General features: G+C 38.1%; 2 pseudogenes across 1 annotated transcript in view; one reads left to right on the plus strand and one right to left on the minus strand.

The window, feature by feature from the left end:
* LOC149545363 (uncharacterized) overlaps positions 1-14,140 on the plus strand; it is a 126,154-nt pseudogene that overhangs the window by 82,347 nt on the left and 29,667 nt on the right. The window lies entirely within an intron of this gene.
* On the minus strand, positions 2,715-4,057 carry LOC149545365 (SWI/SNF complex component SNF12 homolog pseudogene; annotated as a pseudogene).

Here is a 14,140-nt window from a genome sequence, read left to right on the forward strand (position 1 = left end):
AGATGAGCTCTCAATTGAGAATATGAGCCATTAATGGACTCTCTCAATAAGAAGCTCTCTTGTTGAGTGGCTTTGTCTAAATAGATAGGGTGTATGCTCAAGCTTATGCTTCAAAAAGGGCTTCAAATGGAGTTGGAATTTGATGTAAAATGGCTTCTCAAAATGACATTATGACTTTACTTCATGGATTGTGTTGTTTTGCAAAGGGGAAGGATCCAATTTATAAGCAAGAGGCTTGAGGGATTGAGGGCTAAGATGCAAGGATGGGAAAAAGCTCATGGAGGGCTCAGATTGCATGAGAGGAGAGCACATGGATTGTGCTTCCTTACAGCCAATCAGGGAGTGACACATGTCACAGGGTGAGAGGATGGAGGAAAGGGGAAGGATGAGTCAACAAAGGAAGCTCAAGGGATAAAATCTTCATAAAGACCCTTATAATGGCTTGTAAGAGCAATAAAAGGGCTTGGAAGAGTCATTTATGGCCTAGTGGGCTTCATAAAGTTTTATGGTTGGGATATTTTGAAGGAGATGAGGGCAATTTCGACTTGGGCTTGATTAGGAAGGTTTTAAGCTTGCTTAGGATTGTGCAAATGATTAGAGGATGACTTAGGATGGTTTAGGATTAGCTTAGGGATAGGCAAGTGGATGGCATTTAATGAGGGTGGGTGAAAGAGGAGATATTTGTTAACTTTGGCTTGGGTTAGTAAGTCTTAACCCATTTTTAAGGAATGTGACAAGGTTAGGAGGGGATTAGGATTAGGTTTAAAGACATCGTCTAGAAGAGTCTAGACTTTGGATGAGGATAAAGACTTTCTAGAATAGTCTAGAATTTCCTAGGATGAGGATGAAGACTTTCTATAAGAGTCTAGAACTTCTTAGGATGAGGATAAATTAGATTTTTAGGAAATAAATAAAGTTTTATTTATTTCAAAGGTTTGGGTTGAGGAGATATTTATTAAAACTTTTTTAATAAACATGAGGATTAATATTTAATCTTAATTAAATATTTTGAGTTGGGATTAGGGGTAGGAAATGATGGGATTAGCCTTTAATCAAAATTAAAGAAGGATTAGAAGATTTTGGAAGAGGTTAGTGGTCTTAAGAAAATTGGCCAAGTTTTGAGCAAAAATTTTTTTTTATATTTATTTTGAGTTTTTTGGTCAATTTATTAATTAAATAATTAATAAATAAGAAAATAATGTTTAAATAAGATTTAAACATTTTTGGGAGTGATTTCTTAATTAAATATTTTTAATTAAAATAAAGGGATTTAATGGCATAAAAATAAATAAATAAATTAAATAAATTATTAATTAATAAATGATGATGTCATCAGGAATTTTTCAGAAAATAAAAATACTTTATTTTCTAAAAGTTTTTAGGTGTCTACAAGTCTTCCCCTTGGGCCTCGGCTCAAGCATATTGGGTTTCTAGATCCCCGGTGTCCTTTTTGCAGGTAGCCAAAGACTTTTATGCATACTTTTTGGTTCTATAGATGTGCTCAACACTATTGGCACTGGATTTGTTAGAAGTTGTAATCTTTCCTTGGTGTGTTTATAAACCAAGGTTAGACTTCCTTTCTTTATTGTTATAATATATTAGGATATAAGCCAAGGTATCTTAATATATTTATTTTTTGTCCTTTTTCCACTACATCTTATTTTGTCCTCTTGTGGAATATGTGAGGACAAATACTTATTGTAATTTCTAATTTTAGATTATTCCTCCTTAAGAGGAATCTCACACTTGGCCTCACACACTTATGAATGGTGGCATTCATAGACATGGGAGTTACATTCTCACTCCTCTCTCTCATCTCTATTTAAGAGATGACCCTCTTCTCTCATTTCACAATGAGGTTTCTTCCTCTTCTCAAATATTGTATGAGCCATTGCTCTCTTGCTCTCTCTCTCTCTCTTTCTTCTTAGGCTTTTCATGCCTTATTCATAATGTCACAAGGGGTTTTCTATGCTTTCCCCTTTCCAAATATCCTGTCTCATGGTGTTGGAGCTTGAAGCTTTCTCTCTCCTATTTTATGGTAATATCTTTTCATGCATTTACTCACTTAGATTCTTTCCTGGTATTGCTTATTTACAGATTTCTTTTTCCATTTCTAACATGATATCAGAGCAGTTTAATCTTTGTTTTGAGTGTTTGCATGAAGGTACGATTCGAAGGAGACTCTTGAGAGAGATTTCACTAATTTCTTCTTTAATCTTCTTAAGATGGAAGAATTTGAATTTTTTTTTGAGTTTGGCTGGTTTACCGCCAAACCCGATTAACTTCTGTTTGCTCTAATTTGTGCAGGTTAATTCTTATTTTCTATTAGTTTTCATCTAACCCCCTTTGGAAGGCTTGCCGCCAAAAGATTTTCCTTATACGCCACTCTGTGCTCTTTTGATATCTGTCTTGCCTGTCCTCCCTCCTGCTTTTGCTTTTTATTAGCATTCCACTTTCCTGCAGATACATTATTTTATATGAGCATTATGTGCTCCAGCAGTCTCTTTCTTCCATATAAGAAACCCCCATATTGTAAACGGTCATCAGAGAACGTTCCCAAGTTCATCTGGGAGGCTGCAACGTTTGGTGACGGCTCGCTGTTCTACATCTCTGATGTGGAACCTGGCGCCGCCTCGCACGTATTCTCACAATAAGTTCTTCCAAAAGTCCCTCTCGTTGCTCTTCATTTATTTGTTTTAATTTTTTTATGACTATCAGAGATGTTGCAACATTGTGCAGTGCATCCAATTCGGATCCAACGAAACAGTGATCCGCCGGAAAAATGATGAAAATTTTGGGGATGACGAATTCTGTTTTGGCATACCTGAGGCATCCAGTTCCATTCCATCTTCCAGAATTCTTCCAAGAATACGTAGAGTCCAAGATGGCGGCTCCCCCATATTTTGCTGCTGCATACTCTGATTTGCAAAGGTATTGAAAAAATAGATTCTCAGAGTCCGCTGGAGAGAGGGTGGGTTTTTGAGTGCTTCCTGGATGTCAACCTTTTTCCTGGCGAGCGTTGCATCGACCCGGGATTCAAACTCGAGTAGCTGGGTGTAAATCGCTGATTTTGGCAGCAGGGCCGCTACGCGATCAAGAATTTGCTTTTCCGGTAGCTTCCGCTTTTTCCATCTGGTAGCTGGCGTTATCTCCGCCGTCTTAAAAGGCGACGCCGAAACACTCCCTACACCAACGGAACCGATGCCACTGCCACCGATAGCGGGACGAGCAGGGGGTGGCTTCTGCTGCCCTCGCTTAGGGTTTACAGAACCAGGCGTTGATATTATCGTTGGCGGAGTCGCAACTTGGGCCTGAGCCTGTGCTTGCGCATGTGCATGAGCTTGAGCATGATGAGCATGAGCATGAGCATGAGCCTGTGCTTGTGCTTGTGCTTGTGCTTGTGCTTGCGCCTGCGCCTGCGCCTGAAATTGCAACTGTGCCTGAGCCTGCGCGTGAGCTTGAGCCTGCGCTTGAAAATGCACAGCCGCAGCGTTTGCAAGAGGGTTTGCAAGAGGATTTGCCGAGTTAGGGTTTGGCCCCGGGTTAGAAACGCCCGAAGTGGGATTCAGTACTCCGCCAGGGTAACCAGAGCCCATCGCTCCTATTACTCCTGCTATGCGCACTGGCGGGTTAGGATTGAGGTTGGGATTTGGATTACCAGTGTTGTTGCTGGGATTGGCCGCCATGTTTCCTGTGATTTTTTATTTTTTATTTTTTTGTACAAAAATGATAGTATATACATATAATAAATACAAGATAAATTGAACCACATAAAGCACTGGCTTCATTCCCTGATAAACATCCACTGATGGGCTTGCATGAATCACAGCTATGTAATTAGATTAAAACTTAATTTCACGTGGGTCAATGAAATTGATGAACCCAGCTTTAAGATTAACATACTGCGACTTACATATTCTCTAAGCGATATTTCCAATCTCAACAGCAAACCTCTCAAGTATTCCCAGGAACTTCACTCCCTGATACTGGCTTGCGGTTGAGGTAACGAATGACAGCATCTTCCACCCAAGGTTGATTGTAGTGAACTCCTCACCAGCAGAAGCCTTAACGATCTATTTCGAGTTTCTCCTTGAGAAGGAAGGTAATAATGTCCAATCCTAGCTAATTTGCTTCACAAAAGCTTCGAAAGTCTACTATTATCATCTGCAAAATCGCGCCAAAGCTATCGAGAATAATAGACAGAGAAAAGAAAAATCAGCGCCGATCAGATTGGATAGATGCCTCCACAACAAGGCAACAGAAAAGGGGTGTACTTGTAATTCAAATTCAGGGATTAAAGGAAATCTAAGCCGTCTGTTGTGCCACAGCCAAAGGTAACGTTTTCTTGTCTTTTCATGCAAGATTCTTTTTCTTTTTTTAGCTTTTGACAGTAGCATCATTTATTTTTATCATTGCCTTTTGTTAACCTATTTTTGGCATGTAATCATTCATTGTCAGACAACTCAATATGCAATAAGTTTAAACTAATTAAATCTCTTTTATTTAATATAAGATTTTACTTCTTTTTTATTTAAAATTACGTGTATTTAAGTTTTTTAAAAAAAAGGGGAGAAGTTTAAGGATAATTTTTTTTGAGTAGTTTTTTTAGAATTAAAAATTAAAACTAATCAAAGTTTTATTTTTATTTTTAACATAAAAAGTTAAGTTTTTTTAAAAATATCCTCATTTATAATTCCTTTTTGAGGATTCTTGTTTTTGATGGTGGGCCCATCCTTTATACCTTCACAAATGAATTGAGTACTCATGTTTACCCTTAATGGAGTTTTATACCTGATATCTATATTTAGTTGATCTTCCTTAAATCATTTTACTTAATTGGTTTATGAGTATCTTACACTATTGCCTTCATTATTTAATGATTCGAGTTAATTGATCTATCTGCACATGGTTGCAGTTTTATGCTTTTATAGCATTGTTCTATGCCCATGTTGGCACTTTATAGTTTTATACCATTGATATACAATTTTTTTTTTTTTTTTTTTTTTTTTTGAGTTGCATAGGGAGCCAATTTTTTCAAGGATAACTATGTAGGTCCCCTCAGTATAACTGATACATAGTTTCCTTATCTGGCCCATGGAGTATCCCTCCATCCTATATTGGTATGCACTCATTTTATATGGAGTTTCCCTCCATTTGATCCTATCTGTTCCATTTTGATAGGATAATATTTTTATGGAGTTTCCCTCCATGTTGTTCCTCAATGAAGAGGATGTTATTATTGGAGTTTCCCCTCCAAATTCAGATAATTTGATCCAATTTGAAGGCAATATGTTGTTATATCCTCATAATCCATTCTTTTGATTATCCTAACAAAAATCATGATAATTCTACTTTGATCAGCATGTCTCTCCTTTATGTTATTTTCATATATTAATGTGATAATGATCTGCATACATTATTGCTTAGATCATGAGTCATGCATGTTATGGAAGGACGCCCCCATTAGCTTGCAGTGGGATGATTCATTAAGTGGACTGTCTATATCCACGTGATTGATGCAAGATTGATGCAAGTATCATTAGTTGGCCTTGTCTGTGGTCATTTGTGCATTAGTATAATATTCTTTTCATGAGAGCATTGATCAAGCTTTTTACTCAATTTGTCCTTGTTGACAATTTTTTGAGCATATACTTTATCTTGATATCAGGTTATCTCCATTGTTTTGTGGTAACATGTTTTACTCATTGTTTCTCTATGAGAGTTTTATTATCCTTATTCAAAAGGATTTCGAATTTGCATATATGATGGCATTCTACTTGTGGATAGTTGTCTTGTTTTTTGTTCTCTATTTTTTTTCAGGTGATCCATCAAGCAACCTTCTCAATTTTTCACATATGAAGATGTGTCTATGCTTCCACTTGATCACATTCAAAGGACTCATGTACTTCTCTTGGATCTACAAATGTATCAAATGACTTGAAGTCAATCAAATTACTTCATATTGAAGACTAAGTTGCAGATTTTTGTAAAATATGGGTTTAATACCCTTTGATGTAATTACCCCAAGTAAAGATTAAAGGGGGGTGTTAGAAGTTGTAATCTTTCCTTGGTGTGTTTATAAACCAAGGTTAGACTTCCTTTCTTTATTGTTATAATATATTAGAATATAAGCCAAGGTATCCTAATATATTTATTTTTTGTCCTTTTTCCACTACATCTTATTTTGCCCTCTAGTGGAATATGTGAGGACAAATACTTATTGTAATTTCTAATTTTAGATTATTCCTCCTTAAGAGGAATCTCACACTTAGCCTCACACACTTATGAATGGTGGCATTCATAGACATGGGAGTTACATTCTCACTCCTCTCTCTCATCTCTATTTAAGAGATGACCCTCTTCTCTCATTTCACAATGAGGTTTCTTCCTCTTCTCAAATATTGTATGAGCCATTGCTCTCTTGCTCTCTCTCTCTTTCTTCTTAGGCTTTTCATGCCTCATTCATAGACATGGGAGAATGTAACTCCCATGTCTATGAATGCCACCATTCATAAGTGTGTGAGGTCAAGTGTGAGATTCCTCTTAAGGAGAAATAATCTAAAATTAGAAATTACAATAAGTATTTGTCCTCACATATTCCACTAGAGGACAAAATAAGATGTAGTGGAAAAAGGACAAAAAATAAATATATTAGGATACCTTGGCTTATATCCTAATATATTATAACAATAAAGAAAGGAAGTCTAATCTTGGTTTATAAACACACCAAGGAAAGATTACAACTTCTAACAGGATTCATGATTTTTTCAAGCGCTTTTGGCCAGAAACCTTTTCCTAGCATATGGTTATTTTGGATGACTCCCCCAAGTTTCCTAAAAAGTTTACCCAGATCCGGCATATCTTCAGGATGGATATTTTGTTTACTTTGTGGAAAGATAGGAATGCTGTTATTTTCACTCACAGTTTTCTTGACATAAATATTGCTATGTACACTAAAGCATGGATTTGTAATAATGTAATGATGCATATTCAAGTACAAGCCAACAAGGTGGCTCTAGAGGTGGCCCACCTCCAGGAGCTACTCAATCATTGGGGTAATGCTCCTTGTACAGTTGCTAGAGTGCCTCCTGATATTTTGGCTGACACAACTTTGCCCAGGGGCCGCCAACGGGGGTGCAACTCTTGTGGCCGCTGCTCGCATATGCCATGTTTGCAAGCTTCCCGCCATCGCTCTCCCATGGTGGCGATGGTGGTTGGTGTTGCCGCTCGACCTCCCTACCTCGTAGTGGCACAAACTGGTCCATAGGCTCGGTGGCTTTCCTTGCTGGTGCTCGGCGTGTTGTTTCTAGTAAATGGCCCATTCACATGGAGTTGGCTATTTCACCTCCGCGGATTGATACCAAAGATGAAGCCCAGGCCCCCGACGTTGTTGCTGATGGCTGGACTGTTCCCAACCTGTCTGCTAATCCTAAGGATGACTGGTGATTTCATGATTGAGATGAACCACCCCCCTCAGCTAGCACTGCCTTGGCAGCCTGAGGGTTGTTTCTTATATTTTTTTTTTGATGAATAGTTGTTGATTCTGGCTATGGCCATGTGAAACTTTTGCGGGGTGATCTTGTATCCCTCGACCCCTTTTTTGAATTGTATCTAAGTATATTATTTTTTTAATAGAAAAGAACTATTCATCAAAAAAAATATAGATCATTAAACTTAAAGTTTGTAACATGATTTACTCATAAAAGAGTCAAGAGTCAAGACTAAAGTTTTTGATTTAATCATCAAATGGATTTTCAAGAAAATCTACATTAGAGGGGTACTGATGAGTTGCAAGTGCTATATCTGTATCATCAAAAGAACCTAAACCACCTCCATTAGTAGTAGAGGGGATTGTAAACTCATAATCGTCCTTATCATCCACATCAAGCAAAGTGGATCTAGAAAGATCCCGGATGGTCATATCTAAATTAGGAGTCTCAGGTGCTACATCCCAAAGCTTTTCGGGTCCCCTTCTTGTACTTAGGATCCTTCTGTGACAAGCACAAAATGTTGTAAATGAACACAAGGTCTTCTGCTTTTTTTGCAGCCAACGGGTTGCATTTGATTGAGTGGTTAAAGGAGTAAGTACTCCAATTCTGCTCAGCTATAGAAGAGCTGGCAACCTAAATAGAAATTAAAAAATATCAATACAACAATCAAGATAAATTCAAGGAATTGAAAGTGTTAACTTTAAGCTTAAGAAATCAACTTTAGGTGCTAAACTTTACAAACTTACTTGGGATAGAACCTTTATGGCAAGAGGTTGGAGGTACGCGAAGGCTTGCCCAGGAAGGTACCACCATTTAATGGCATCCATCTTGCTTTGGTCTACTATAGCAATAGGGTGGAAATGATCACTTGAGATGAAGGCATGAAATTCACTCCCCACAATTGCCCCAATTTCTGGATCTTGGAATATATTAGCTAGTGCCCTCTTGTACCCATTTGTAACCTTTGCATCTCTAAATGGTGGCACTCTAACTAGAAGGCGAAGTATATCTGTACTATAGTACTTGGGGATAACAAAAGACAATTGAACACTATCAAATATCAATAGCACAAACATTGGATAACATAAGCACAAGCATTTGATAAGCACTATAGTACCTCGGTGATAGAGCATATGCAAGGAGGTGCAAAGGTGTGGTCATCTTGTTGAATTGATGATGAACAATTTCTTCCACCTTGTTGTAAAAGGTATCCTGATGATCATTCTCCTCCCTCTGTATGACCTAGGATGTAATGCTCCGACTGGAGATCCTTGGTACACAAGGATAAAACTTGCATTGAATAATATTTTTCCTAAGATAAGTTACTTAACAACAACATAAAGCAACTAAGTGCAAGAATGAAACATCTAGACAATGTTATAAGAATAGGGAACATGGCTAAACTTGCATGTTCACCTACACCAGTGGAAGTCTTACAAGCACTTCCAAGGATCTCCAAACACTAAACCATAACTCACAATCCAAAGATCATACAAATCATGAGAATATACCAAGGGGATGTTCTTTTAAAACCCAAAGTAAAAACTCCTAGCATGGTTAGACATACAAGTCCATTTCCACTAATCATATCATAATCAAGTATCACAAGTAGAGACCAACAATGGTCATGCACAAGACGAGGGCTCAAAGTTAGAACCACTCATCTACTAGACACCATGCTAAGAGACAAATGTTGACTCCTGAAATTTGGCTGTCTGAAATCCTAAAGCCCTGAAATTTCCTAGAATCTTTATCTTAACTCGGAGAGGTCTGGAACTTATCTCAAATGAATTGTCGCATATATTAAAATATATCTCAATTATAAGGAATTAAATATACATCAACTTATACTTAAAAGATGCAGGACCCAAAAGGGTAATCCAAACCATATTTCACATCTCCTCAAAGTGTGTGCAAACACTCACTGTTTGCCATGCGAGGAAACAACCAAGATGCTCATGCGAGTCAGGATTAGCTCTCGTGCGAGCGTACCTAGTGAGCTGCGCGAGTTTCACCATCAGATGTACATGCTTGCGCAAGGGATAATGTATGTCCGTGCGAGACAATACATTCTCGTGCGAGAAACTGCCCTTCCCATGCGAGAAATGCCAACAACGCATCAACAAGGTAAGAAGAAATGCATAAAAACATGAAACCTCCACACTGGGGAGTACCAGATCCACGTAAATCGAAAATGATCATTCGAGAGCATAAAGGAGATCAAATAACACAACCTCTAATCCATAGCATCAAATGTAATCATGCGGAAAGCAACATCACAGTGAACATACATGTGCATAAATCAACTACCACAAGAAGGAAAATACAAGCAATGAAGCCACCGAACTAAAAGCAACGGTGCTCATTTCCTCCCAACCATAATGGCATCATGAGACCTCACAGGCCCTAATCATCCCCCGAGCATGAATCTCAAATTGCCAACAAGATAGTTGGAGTTGTGTCATGATATCATTCTTACCAATAACTATCAAATAACATCATAAGAACAAGTACATCCAACATGCTAATCTACCAATAACATCACTAATCCAAGGAAGTGGTAGGAAACATCATTTGGCAATATGATACAACATCACAATAAAGGAATACATAAACTAAACATACTAAACATCATATAGAACATGATATCAATGCATCCAAGATAAACCATAAATCACAAGAGACATAGTTCGGATACACTGAAATAGCAAGTGAATATCCAACACTGACCTCAAACTAGAAATAAAACATCTTTGTACATCGATCCCTAATAGTGGTATAGGTAGCTAGGCCTCCCAAGTACGTGGAACCCGTAGGCCCACTGCTGTTGTGCTGATGGAGATAATGATCTGACCATAGTCACACAATACAATCATCCACGGCTAACGCTCACACCAAATAGTGCAGAGGATTGAAACCAAGATCATAAGACAATGCAATAAAACAGGTCCTGGTTAGACGCTCTATAGGTCTACTATGTAGGGACTATAGTGGAGAGTAGATCGCTTGGCATCGTGGAGCCCAAGCTAAACATTGTGCAGAAACTCTCCCTCGGGAGGCCATCACACTGTGTCCTCAGATGAACCGTACAAACACTTGGCCTCGGATTAACCATACAGGCAAATACCCTCGATTGAACCGTACAGGTATGTCACATTTTATTATCCATTAATTCATTTAGTTATTACTTATTAGAAACTTCTTCACATCAACCTTGTCAGGAACACGACCCGGGGTTATGAGAGAAACCCCTCCACTTGTCTACCCTACATACCCATGCTCATCACACGATGAGTGCCTGTAGGTAATGCAATTTCCCAACCCAATCATAATGAACATAACTCTACTGATATCAATTGAGAGTTCGGGTCTCATAAGAACCCAACAAGTGCACGCTCACGTGCTTCGTGTGTAGGCACACCAACTACACGAAGATCATAAACAACAAGGGTTGGACAAGAGAAATGCAACAAATGCAACAAGTATAACAATCACACTCAACTGCCCTATATCCATGAGTATGGATTCTACACAAATCCCAATAAGGCAACAAACACCAAACACCATGATTCACGCCACTGGCTTAAATTCAGGAGTATGGGTTCTATATGAATCCTAATGAGGCAATAAAACACCAAACACCGTGAACTCACTAAATTGGCCTAAATCCGTGAATACATATTCTACACGAATCCTAGTGTCAATGAAATAACAAAGGTTTGATGAGAAACAATAAAACACCAGGTATAAAAATCACCCAACCAAGCACATTGCCAGGAGTACGGATTTGACATGAATCCCAATGCAAGTAGAATACAAATATGGCCAGATTGGAATCCTCACGGATAATCCAAATCCACGACCAACATTAGTGTCAAGAAACACCCAAGAAAACTGGGTGACACGCAAATTGAGGCAAAGTCAAAAATGCCCAAAAACCAACGTTGATGAAAATTAACAAAATTAAAATCCTTTTCATAATCAGCTATAAAAACCTTAGATATCAAATAAAATTTTGGTTGTGAGTCCGTATGCAAAAATGGCCAACATAATGGTCTGAAACCCCCAAAACCCACTTCAAAAGCAAACAAATGCTCGTACCTACCCAATCGGGTAGAGCCAACATATAGGAATGGAGGGGAACACTAGTTCTCTGCTTCCTAGCAAACTAGTACCAAAAGAAAACTTAGAAATGAAGCTGAGACATAAAAATAGAAGAGCCCTACCTGATAGCCAAAAGGGCAAAAACGAGAATGATCGCAACAAAATAATCACTCCGCTAAAAGCCTAAAACTATCGAAAGTCTTGGCAAACCAAGGTCTCCCTGAGCCAGATCCAACAAGATCAATCCCGCGTTGATCCCATGCCGTAGCTCCTGCAACAAATATAACAACAATACCTCCTTAAGAGGGTTTTGGAATTTTTGCTCTCAAATTCCAATTTGAAAGTGAGAAGTGAGAAAGAACTCACTTTTTGGGATTTATATTCACTTTAAAAGTGAAATATTAAAATAGGAAAAATAGCTGGCTCACTTAATTAAATCCCTTTTCAACCCAGAAAAAATCAGACAATTCCAATTAAATGGAATTCAACTATGGGAAACCTGCCAGTAATTAAAATAATTCAATAAAATAATAAAATCTCTCTAAGCCATTAAAAAGCATTTGATTAAATAACTTCCACGACCACCGTGGATTCCTAAATGCACAGAAATGCTCATGGGTCTAGACATGCATAATGAATCTAGATTTACCAATTACCAAAGGGTTAAAATAATAATAAAGATACATCGCCAATACAGGGATGATATTGGCTCAACATGAAAGATCTGATCATAACTCCATGAGCCACTGCTAAGGATATAAGTCCTGCACAATAAACACACCCAATCAAGTGTAGATGCACAATAGTAATAGCCAAAGTGATATTTACTCAAAATTACGTAATTAAAATATTTAATTAATTTCATTTAAATAGTCCATATTGCATAACAACTGAAATAAATAAGGTTAATATCCGTAGCACAATCACATCACAATAAACCCAACAATATATATTGATAATCCTCAGTGAAATCGTCTAACACATCATAATCTCATAAATTAGGCAAAGGCATAATCAACCAGATAATGCAACAATATAAATCAAATCACCCCAAGGGTGTAGATCACTCATGGTCCCAATCATGATCACTCACAAAGAAAGATTATCAAGGTAGCATCCATCAAAATAACTTACAAAAATCAAATCGGAGAGGCACTCCATACGATATGAGATATGAATAATAATTATAATTATTGATTATGTCAATTTAAACTTTAGAATCTAGATATCTCTTAAATAAACAATTGTTGTAAAGGAGCGTAGAACTTACCATTTTAATCTTTTCCAACATAGTGTCCATGGAATCATAAATATCCCCAAGGCATGGCTCATCACTCTCTGCAAAGCGAGCATTGCCATTTTTTGGATCGGTGACTTCTGTAGAGTGGTAAATCACTCAAGTTCATAGATACAAAATAACACAATTGATATACACATGCATAAAACATAGAATGTACTAGTAATACCACAATCTAGTAGGCAAGGAAATGATTTCTTTATTAATACCAGAAAACCCACACTTGTATATTGACAATCATCCAAGTTCTTATAGAAGGGTCGGTTGGTTGGAAACCAACTAACGCATTTCCTTACCACCTAACTACCCAACCGGATAACAAGTACTAACATAATAGTTAGATACTCTGACTATATCTATCCCCCCAAAAAAGAAGTCGTCTTCCAGACGATTGTTGAACATGAAAAAATCAAAAAGAAAAAATTGACTGCAAGAAGAGGGATGGGAGGACATCCCTGTAGTTGGATCAGCTTCCTTTATCTTGTAGGCTTTCTCCATGGCCACTTTTTTTGCTTCCCATTGATGAGAGGTGGCAGTCACAACCTGCCAATGCTTTTGCTACCCTTTGCCGTCTCACCCTTGCCCTTTGCCATCTCCCTTATTGCTTTTTCTTTAACTACTGAACATGAAAACAACAAAAAAGAACATTGACTACAAGAAGAGGGATGGGAGGACATCCCTGTGGTTGGATCAGCTTCCTTTATCTTGTAGGCTTTCTCCATGGCCACTTTTTTTGCTTCCCATTGATGAGAGGTGGCAGTCACAACGTGCCAATGCTTTTGCTACCCTTTGTCGTCTCACCCTTGCCCTTTGCCATCTCCCTTATTGCTTCTTCTTTAATTGCCTGTATGTGCCACCTGTACCAACCGTTCCTATGATGTGAGTGCTTGTAACCAACTTCCATAGGATGTCCCGGTTGCTGTACGGATTTTTTAGGTACTAGGAATGTCTATGTTTGTTGTACCTCTGTCTGCCATTGTAGCCGTATCTCTGCTTGCAGTCTTCTAGATTGTTGCCATACAGGTATCTTCTCTTGCTGTATGGAACTCCCTCGTACACTCTTGTCGTATGGCTGAAAGTCTTGGACTGTGATGCCGTACGGCTGTGAATGATTGCCGTATGGATATTGAACGTCCTCGTCTACACCCTTGCTGTACATGTATGGATGAGAAGCTTTCAGCTTGACACCGTACAAATTTAAGTTGTGGCTGTCGTACTTCCTCTGATTTCTGTACGGAATTTATGCGTT

The sequence above is a fragment of the Cupressus sempervirens genome, chromosome 7, assembly GCF_028749045.1.
Source record: "Cupressus sempervirens isolate cs-2001-9-10 chromosome 7, ASM2874904v1, whole genome shotgun sequence".
NCBI lineage: Eukaryota > Viridiplantae > Streptophyta > Pinopsida > Cupressales > Cupressaceae > Cupressus > Cupressus sempervirens.